General features: G+C 43.5%; 1 non-coding gene across 1 annotated transcript; it reads right to left on the bottom strand.

Annotated features, from left to right (window-relative positions):
• Positions 1–7697: 7697 nt before the first annotated feature.
• Positions 7698–7803, bottom strand: LOC144712573 (small nucleolar RNA R71). Its single transcript, XR_013583837.1, has one exon. It is a non-coding gene; the product is annotated as a small nucleolar RNA R71 (small nucleolar RNA).
• Between the last annotated feature and the right edge of the window lie 3120 nt (positions 7804–10923).

The raw sequence follows: 10923 nt of genomic DNA, 5'->3' as shown, positions 1-10923 counted from the left end.
TTCAGGTTTAACACCCCGGGTGATAAGCATGACTGCTACATCGCATGTTTCGAATTTCTCACCAGCTCGTGCTTGTCCTATTTTTGTTGTTTTATCGTGTTCGTGTTTTCATCTACGTCGAGTCCATGTTTGTTACGTCGTGTCTGTATCGTCTTGTCATGTTATGTTCGTCGTGCGCCATGTAGCTTTGTGTATGCTTCTTAATTTATTTGCTTTGCTGTAAAGTGGATCCATGTATAATGTCCCCTTAACAGACCTTATAATGGACCCTCTTCGAAGGCCCATCATGGCCCTATATAAGGCCATGGTGGGCACCAAAACATTTCAGATCTGGAATTTGTGTTTTGGCAGTTACCCAAGAATAAGAGAGGGAGAAGAGGAAGAAGGAAGAGAATCTGAGTCGCGTCATCAGCGTCCGTTCAAGCGCCAGATCGTCCCTACTCCGCTTCGTCATTGCACCGCCCTTAGATGGTGTTGTGTCGTGTATCTGGAGCCAGATGCAATATACGTCGACCGCCCATGTCTTGGCTTGGTGTCTCGTGCCCTAGTTCCGGGACGACTGTATTACTCACACATCTGCTATCTGGAGTGGTCCCATTGCCCTACGGGTCTGTACCGTCATGTTTTTATCGCTGCCCGGCTATGCACGACACCAGAACCGAGGCGATCTTCCTGAATGGATATCCCGCGTGGATCTGAGTCCCCCTTTGAGACCTCTTGATTCAGTCCATGTTCGATGCATCTCCTGTTCGACAACCCTTGGACTCAATTGTGTGCGGTCGCCTGAACGACAACCCTCGGACGAGATCTATTGCTTCACCACGACTGGTCAACGCAACCAAGCCAGCCCATCGTGATCGCCAGAACACTGGACTACCGCATCTACATCTCTTCTCGACCTTGTAACCATCGACGATCTCTGCATACACTCATGCCTCTAGGTTATTAGTGTCGACACGTTCAGTCCAACATATTCACCCGCGACGCTCAATGCGACCATGCAAGGCTGATCGTGCATCTGTGGTGTGATGTCCACGATCAACTAGAATGCGTGAAGGCTCATACCTACGCTATTGATGCTACCTGAGGTCACCTTTACTGCTGTGCTAGTGCTAGCGCTTGTGTCATTGCTTTGACGCGATCGCTCATCCCTCGAGCGCCTTCGACCCTACCCAGGATGTAGCGACAGTTGGCATCAGTGCAAATGTCGCAACTGCGCCGTACTACTTAGCACCCACTGATAAAATATTTACCTGGTTTAGATAGTTTAAATATCATAAAAAGGATGTTGAAAGTATGGTGTACTCAAATTTTATTAATACTTTTATAGTGATGTGCATATATATATATATATATGCACATCGGATTAGAAAAATGAACTTATAACACAGGATATCAATACTATTTTATACTTCCAATTTAAAATGTTTAATATAATCCCAATGAGGTATCTTCTTCTCCTTGATATCATCACATAGTAGTTTCACGAGTGTAAACTGGATTCAACGGTCGAACACTTGTTACCATAGTTTGTTGATCCAACCTAAACCATTACTAGGACATAAACCTAGAGGTATCATCCCACATCAAAATGAAAGTCAAGTGTGATGGAGCGCGCCAGCTTACCCCATCGGATACATCATTAGAGCTGTCATCATCGCCATCGACGAACCGCCGGTTTGCGCCCCACACGGCCGGCACGCCAAGGCTATGGTGAAGACATTCAGGTTTAACACCCCGGGTGATAAGCATGACTGCTACATCGCATGTTTCGAATTTCTCACCAGCTCGTGCTTGTCCTATTTTTGTTGTTTTATCGTGTTCGTGTTTTCATCTACGTCGAGTCCATGTTTGTTACGTCGTGTCTGTATCGTCTTGTCATGTTATGTTCGTAAATGCCATGTGGCTTTCTTTATGCTTCTTAGTTTATTTGCTTTGCTGTAAAGGGAATCCATGTATAAGGCCCCCTTAACGGACCTTATAATGGACCCTCTTCGAAGGGCCCATCATGGCCCTATATAAGGCCATGGTGGGCACCAAAACATTTCAGATCTGGAATTTGTGTTTTGGCAGTTACCCAAGAATAAGAGAGGGAGAAGAGGAAGAAGGAAGAGAATCTGAGTCGCGTCATCAGCGTCCGTTCAAGCGCCAGATCGTCCCTACTCCGCTTCGTCATTGCACCGCCCTTAGATGGTGTTGTGTCGTGTATCTGGAGCCAGATGCAATATACGTCGACCGCCCATGTCTTGGCTTGGTGTCTACGTGCCCTAGTTCCGGGACGACTGTATTACTCACACATCTGCTATCTGGAGTGGTCCCATTGCCCTACGGGTCTGTACCGTCATGTTTTTATCGCTGCCCGGCTATGCACGACACCAGAACCGAGGCGATCTTCCTGAATGGATATCCCGCGTGGATCTGAGTCCCCCTTTGAGACCTCTTGATTCAGTCCATGTTCGATGCATCTCCTGTTCGACAACCCTTGGACTCAATTGTGTGCGGTCGCCTGAACGACAACCCTCGGACGAGATCTATTGCTTCACCACGACTGGTCAACGCAACCAAGCCAGCCCATCGTGATCGCCAGAACACTGGACTACCGCATCTACATCTCTTCTCGACCTTGTAACCATCGACGATCTCTGCATACACTCATGCCTCTAGGTTATTAGTGTCGACACGTTCAGTCCAACATATTCACCCGCGACGCTCAATGCGACCATGCAAGGCTGATCGTGCATCTGTGGTGTGATGTCCACGATCAACTAGAATGCGTGAAGGCTCATACCTACGCTATTGATGCTACCTGAGGTCACCTTTACTGCTGTGCTAGTGCTAGCGCTTGTGTCATTGCTTTGACGCGATCGCTCATCCCTCGAGCGCCTTCGACCCTACCCAGGATGTAGCGACAGTTGGCATCAGTGCAAATGTCGCAACTGCGCCGTACTACTTAGCACCCAACCCCCCCCAAGGGACGCTGCAGATACCTTGCAAGGCCGTCGCTAGCATCAACCACATCCGCCTACTACCTGCTTGGTCATTCATCAGACTTAACCGATCACTTGAGATACTTCACCGCATCATGTCCCTTCCAACTCGTCCTCACTCCTCGCCTTCACTCTCCATTTATTGCTCCAACGTTGCATTCTCATATGTTGTTGAGCTCTATACCATGCCCATCTCCAGCACTCTCTCTCTACGTCTGTCCGCACTGGCACCCGCACCGACTAAGACCCCGACGACGGGCGACGCCACTGACAAGGTACACCATCCCCTTTCTCTTCAGTTACATTACTTTCTACAATATATTTTTGGTTTCACTCCAACGCGCTCAAGCTAGTTTAGGTGAGAGAATTTGTCGAGAAAACTACGAATTGAGTGAATTCATTGGTACGGGTCAAGCCCGTCTATTCCGTGCAAGTGTCAACGGAATTAATTCCATTCGACGCCGTAGTCGCCATTGTCTCTCCGACGAGGGTCAAGAGGTCACCATCACCGTCATCGGTTGCCTGCCCCGGACCTTGGAACTCGAAGAACTCCTACATGTCGGACTTTCACGTACACTCCGCCTAGGACATTGCCCTCACGTAGTTACATTCTCTGTTAGGAAATTACAGGTCAGATGACATCATCAACGATGTCCGACATCATTTTGGTATCAGAGCTTCATCTTGATATATGACCGTATGATGTCTTCGACGACATCTGACATCAAAGTTGGCCAAATCTTGTAGGCTATTTGATGTCAGCATGAGGTAACTATAAGAGTTTTGATTAATTTTTACATCAGATTTCCCAAAATTATGTTACATCTAAAATTGGATGTTCCTTGTGTACACTCACACATTGACTTTCATGTCCTCCAACCAGGTTCCTGTTGGGTTTGGTGTTTTGGTTCGTCCATGAAAACAAATTCCATGGATGCAGAAGCATGTAGATTGATTTACAATCGATCTTTAAAATCAACATATTGAATGTACCTTTTGGGGAACTCTTTCTCCCCTTGACTTTGTCGCTCCGAGATTGTTCTGAAGTCGTTCATGTATCCGACCTCTAGAAGTATCCACACGATCACCTGGCGCTTGGATCTCCACGTCTTCTTCTTCAACTCTTCTCGAAAATCTAGAAGATCTCCTCACTATGAAGACACTCTTCCTTAGATGAGTGGACAAGAGAATGGAGAAAGGGAGGGCCTCTCAAATGAAGTTTGCATGGGCGCTTAAAATGAGAGCCCTTTTACTCTTTATATTTTACTTAAGGTTTTTCTCAAAAACCCTACAAAGTAAAATATATCCACCAATTCCCTTATGACCTTGTGAATGTGACCCTCTAGGCCCATGTATCATTCTAGTTAATAACTTTAGTGGCCCAATAACATTTATTGACAAACCTTATGAATTAACTATATCAACATATATATTATTAAATAAGGATCAATTTAACCCAATCGATAAGTTAAGTTTCTAGCCCGTGGGGTGCCAAGCTACATCTCGTGCTCTAGAAGATACCGAGTAGTCTCGAACTCTCTCATAGAACCTTTATCGCCATCAGTTATTGTACATGTCTAATCCATCATCTGCGCGATACTCTCGAACGACTTAGGGTATGATTTATCGTCAAACCCTAATATGTCATTCGATTAGTACTAATGCATAACATGGATAATTGGAGAACGCCTTCCTAATATCCTCACTACCCTGGCCAGGGATTTTTCTACATCGTCTCCCGTGAGTCAATCTCCTCTTATACCAAGGGCGGATGATCTTGTCTTGAGCACTCAATCATCTCCATAAGCTTCTTACTACATCCGATCTATAACTTATTTGAATCCCATGATTAGAGGCTCGTAAGAAAAATGTAGTCGTCCACTCACTAGAAGTCGTTGGTGTCGCAGGTCAGTGGATCACTTATACAACCGTGACTTGAATCAACCTGATTGACGTTTAGGTATAATAGCATTCAGGGATTTGTACAGATCAATTCATTGAACTCTTTCTCCAAAGAGCACCCACAGTCTATCCTTAGTGTCGCCACAATAATAGCCATATGATCATCTATACTTCTCACATAAGTAGGATCAGCTAGTGCTATTCTATTTGGATAATTCGATGTATGTCTTGACTTTCCATTGAATATGAATATTTAGAATACATGTTTAACTAGAGATCGCTGTATTATGATCTTATCATAATTTACTGAGTCATTGAACGTATTCATGGAATTCACTATAAATATCACACAGAATGCTAATGAACGTAAATATTTTATTCAATGAACTTATATAAACATGGTAGTGTGATTGGCTTGACGGACACATAATATCCATCAGTTCCTTGCCTACATAAGTTTCATTATAATATAGATACCAAAAATAGTAATATTACCGATTTACATTTTGTTACATGCTGGTATTATTTTGAAGGGCTAATCTTGGTATCAGGATAATTATTATGTTATTTTCTAAATGATAAATTCATAAATAATATAGAGATATATGAAAAATATGAATTATTTAATATATTTACAATAAAATTTATTAGAGTTAAATTTGAAGATTAAGCTTTAAGGGTGATGACTCTAAAATATGTCATCAAATAATCAAGTTCTTAAGTTTAAATTCATTACAATTATCTTGTGAATTCATGCTAAGTTCATGCATATGTATTGTTTTATGAAATCACTAACCCCACTTGATTCTTTGAATCAAGTGGAATATATTTAACATTTTATGGCTAGTGAACATTCAGAAACAGGTTAAGAAGATCAAGGAAGAGAGGAGGATCAAGAGAAGTGGGCAAAAATTCGAAGTGGCAAAAATTACGAAAATGCCCCTGATCATGACTTAAGAGAAAACCTATAAATACTCTCTTGAGAGAGGAGTTTAGGTGTTCAGAATTTTCTCTAAGGAAACAAGGGCTTGGAGAAGAGGATTTCTGCACCCTCCAAGAGCTGCTGAGCATTGGAGTTGGGAGGAGAAACAAGCTGAAGATTATCTGAAGATCGAAGACCTCCACCTCGCCGCAAGGAAGTGACCTTGGTTGGAGTGAGTTCTTCAGTTCAGTGGTGTACTCTTCCCATTTCAGACAATCTCAGTTGGGGCTGGAGAATCATCAAAGGTTCTTCAGCATTTCCCAATCTGTGTTGTTGCTTTGTGTTAGTTTGAATATCAGTTCATAGTTTTTGTGTTTGTTTGTGTTTGTTTATTCCTTTGTTCAAGCTCCTATCAATCTACTCCACCTATCAGAAACCTATCTGCATAAACGAAAGTTTGCTTGAGCTCCTGTGCAGCGCAAGGCGAGCACCTGTGCGTGCGCCACGAGCACGTGTCGCTCGCGCCTGACAATGCAACCGCTGGTCGCGGGCTTGTGCGCTTGCGCGCAAGTGTTGCCGCACACCAGCGCGGACGTGCAACACACTTGTTCGGCGTGTTGCAGGCGGGTGGCGCTTTTGAGGCCGTGGCGCGAAGCTTGTGTCGCGCAGCCACGAGCCCACTCTGTGTGCACGCGCTGCTTGCACCGCAAGCAGTTGTGAGCTCGTGCAGCTTCCCCCTGCGAGCTGCAGGTTCTGGTCGTGCATAATCAAACACCTGTTAGGTGTTTGATGAATTGACTAGACCGTAGTTGCAGCCCATTTCATTATTTAATTGAAACTATAGGATTCTGCTTGTGGTTAAACTCAGATTCTAATCTTGCGGAGTAATCCTGAGTGGTACAAGCTACTGGAAGAATTATCGAATTGGACTGTAGATATTTCTTTCCATTGCTGAAATTCAACATTCTGATCTGATAATTCAAAGTGAACCGAAGACATTTTCTGCTGTTTCTCTGCTCCCTGAGGATCGACCCTCACTCTCCCTAAGCCGTGAGGTTATAAATTTTGTTGTATAAGCTCTCAACCTCACACGATTATCTTGCTAAATAACCAGTAAAAATCACAGTAAAATTGAGCTTATCAACTGGCGCCGCTGCCGGGGAGCACGGTATAACAGTAGGAATTTTTATTTTCTTTAAATCTACAGTCAATTTTCTGAATCTACAGTCATTTTTTGCAAATCTACAGTCATTCTCCTGAATCTACAGTCATTTTTTTTGCAAATCTACAGTCATTCTCCTGAATCTACAATCATTTTTGTTGATTCTCCTAGAGCTGTAGGACTTAACAATCCTCAGCCTATTGTTATTCTAACCGTTTGCTGAAGATTTATGGTAGTAACACGTTCAGGAGCTGGTGAAAAATCTGCAGAGAAGGACATTAGAGACACCTCTCCAGATTCTACAGTTACAGAACCTGAAATTCAGCAGGAGAATATGGCTGAAGAGATTCATCAGCATCATGAAAGGAGAAGGACCATGCTTGACAGGTCGACTCCGTCGGGAAGCCTACGTCAAACTGATGTAAATCTTAACATCGGTGACGGTATCTCCTTTCGATATGACAATGCATTAATTCATTCCTTACCTGAATTTAATGGACTGCCTGCTCAAAATCCCTTAGAATTTCTTGATGACTTCCATATTAGGTGTTCATCTCAAAACGTTCCAGGAATTTCTACAGAAATTTTAAAAATGAAATATTTTCCTCTAACTTTGAAAGACAAAGCATTTTCTTGGTATCGTAATTTAGGAATCACCTTTAACTCATGGGATGAGATGCAAGGAAAATTTCTGCAAAAATTCTACCCTCTCTCCAAAACGAATTTCTATAGAAGGGAAATTCACAATTTCCATCCTCATGATGGAGAAGCTTTTAGTGAGTCATGGGAGAGATTCAATGATTTGTTGAGGAAATGTCCTCACCATGGCATTGAACAATGTCAATTAGCCCAAATATTTTATGAGTCTCTCTCTGATTTTATGAAAAACAAAGTAAATCTCGCTACCGGTGGAACGTTCTATACTGCATATGAGGACGAAGTTTTTGATATTTTGGAGAGAGTTGCAGAAACTGATTTGCAGGAGATTGGAGCCAATCAGAATGGGAGGAATGTGCAGCCCAAGAGAGCAGGAGTTCTGCAGGTCAACGCCAAGGAGGGAGAGCTACAAGCGGGCCTAAGGGAGACCAACCAGAAATTGGAGGAGCTCACCTCTACCTTGAAGAATGTCTTCCTAGGTAACTCTCCCATCATTAAAGCTAATATCTGCTCTCTCTGTTTTAGCAGGGAACATGAAGATGGAGCCTGCCAAGCCATGGAAGAAGAGGTGAAGGCCTTCAATCAGCCGCAACAACCGTGGGCAGGTCAAAAGCGGCCAAATTTCCAAAACGGAGGCCTTCCACCAAGGAAACAAGCCGGCAGCTCAACCCCGTGCCAGTAGAGACAACAATTCCAGCACAGGCCTCCACAACAGTATCAGGTTTCATCTCAAACTCAACCTGATTTCTCTACATTAACCCCCGTCATTTCAGATATGATCGAAAAGCAAAACCAAAAGTTGCGGGCGGAGATGGAGATGCGAATGCAGGTGATGATGGAGTTCAGACTAAACAAATGCTGGAGTCACAAGAGCAAATGAGGAAGCTGCTGGAGAGTTTCAGGCCACCCTCTGAGTCCCAAGGTATCCTTGCAGAAAACACTTGCACTTCTCAACGTTTTCCTACGAAACCCGTCATCAATCCATGCAATTTGCATCATATTCAGCATTCTAGCCATGAAGAAATGGATGAATTGGATCCTGAAGTTCTGGCAGCCTCAAGATTGAGGAATGGAAAAGAACTTCAGGATCCCTATAGGTATTCTGTAGAGAACGCTAGGAAGAAAGAGGAGTCAAGGGAGCACGAAGGAGAGGATCTTCCCGACGGCGATGAACCCTTACCTTCCACAAGTGGGCAACACATACCTTATCCCTCTGCCCTAACGAGAAAGAAACCTGTCTTTGATTATGAAAACAGGTTGTTAGAGAACTTTAGGAAGGCCACAATGACAGTCACTGTGGAAGACATGCTTAGGTGTGCACCATCACTTAAGAAATATCTTAAGGACTCTTGCACAAATAGAACGAGTAGGGAAGTTGTTAAACTTTCCGAAAATGCCTCTAGCATTTTAAATGACATACCTATAAAAAAGAGGGATCCTGGTGCCCCTTTTATCACTTGTGACATAGGAGGAAAGACTTTTTCAAAAGTCTTGTTAGACACAGGAGCAAGCATCAACATCATTCCGACAGCATTGTATGAGGAATACGGCTTCGGGGAGCTTGAAGAGATCCATATGGACTTACTCTTAGCCGGCCACGGTCAGGCAACCTGAGGGACGATTGACTGATGTCACTATCACTATAGAAAATTGTGAAATTCTTGTAGATTTCATAGTAACTGATGTAAAAATTTCAGGAAACTTTAGCTTGGCTCCTATCATTCTAGGAAGACCGTTTTTAGTGACGGCTAGGACTATCATGGACTGGGAAAAGGGGACTATCGAGTTTAAGATAGGGAAGGAAAGAGTTCAACTTGACATCTCTAGAATGATGAAGTGCCCCTTAGGGAGCAATGAAGAGCTCAGCTTCTGCACAGAAAATGAAGGAGAAGAGGGAAGAGTGAAGGAGTACCTATCCAACATAGAAAGTAGAGAGCTAAATGATGAACTCTTAGACTCTGCAGAAGTAAAAGCTCACCCAGAACTTAAACCACTTCCCTCTACCCTCAAGTATGCCTATTTAGACTGTACAGAAAGTTTACCTGTGATTATATCTTCATCCCTCACTCCAACACAAGAAGAGAGCTTACTCAAAGTGCTTAAAGAGCATAAATCGGCCATAGGGTGGACTTTTGATGACATCAAAGGAATTCCATCTTCAATTTGTGAGCACAGAATATTTCTAGAAGATGAAGCTAGACCCTGTAGAGAACATCAGAGGAGGTTGAATCCTCACATGAGAGAAGTCCTCGAAAAGGAAATTCTCAAGTGGCTTAATGCCGGCGTCATCTATGCGATTTCCGATAGTAGATGGGTAAGCCCGGTACATATGGTTCCTAAGAAGTCAGGAGTGACTGTTGAGCTGAATGATAAAGGAGAAGAAGTGCAGAAGAGGCTAACCACTGGGTGGAGGTGTGCATTGACTATCGGAAATTGAACAAGGCTACCAAGAAGGATCATTACCCATTACCCTTCATGGATCAAATACTAGAAAAATTATCGGGGCAGCATTATTTCTGTTTTCTTGATGGTTATTCAGGATATAACCAAGTGAATATCCATCCTGAGGACCAAGAGAAGACGACCTTCACGAGTCCTGTAGGGACATATGCCGTTAGGCGGATGCCTGTCAGGCTATGTAATGCGCCCGCCACATTCCAACGATGCATGAATGCACTCTTCTCCGATCTAGTGGGGAGTGCTTAGAAATATTTATGGATGATTTTTCTGTATTTGGATCCACATTTGAAAACTGCCTCCTTAGCCTCACCAAAGTATTTAAGAGGTGCATTGAGTCGAACCTCGTACTAAGTTGGGAAAAATCTCATTTCATGGTGCAGGAGGGAGTAGTGCTGGGCCACATGGTAGCAGCCGTGGCTTGAAGTGGACAAGGCCAAGATCGAGGTCATCCAGGGCCTTCCACCTCCAACCAACATAAAAACCCTTAGGGGTTTCCTCGGCCACGCGGGTTTCTATAGACGTTTTATCCTTGATTTTGCTAAAATTTCTAAACCGCTTACAAACCTTTTATCGTCTAAAAATAATGATTTTGAACTAACACTAGAGGCTAAGAATGCATTTGATAAATTAAAAGAAGCTTTAGTAAATGCACCTATCTTGCAAGGGCCCGATTGGACCCTTCCTTTTGAACTAATGTGTGATGCTTCTGATTTTGCAGTAGGTGCAGTGTTAGGTCAGCGAATTGACAAGAAACCCGTGGTCATCTACTACGCCAGTAGAACATTAGTGGATGCACAGCTGAATTATTCTACGACCGAAAAGGAACTACTGGC

This window comes from Wolffia australiana, chromosome 14, assembly GCF_029677425.1.
Source record: "Wolffia australiana isolate 7733 chromosome 14, ASM2967742v1".
Lineage (NCBI taxonomy): Eukaryota > Viridiplantae > Streptophyta > Magnoliopsida > Alismatales > Araceae > Wolffia > Wolffia australiana.
The sequence above is the reverse complement of the archived record's forward strand: the minus strand, read 5'-3'. Positions and strand labels throughout refer to the sequence as shown.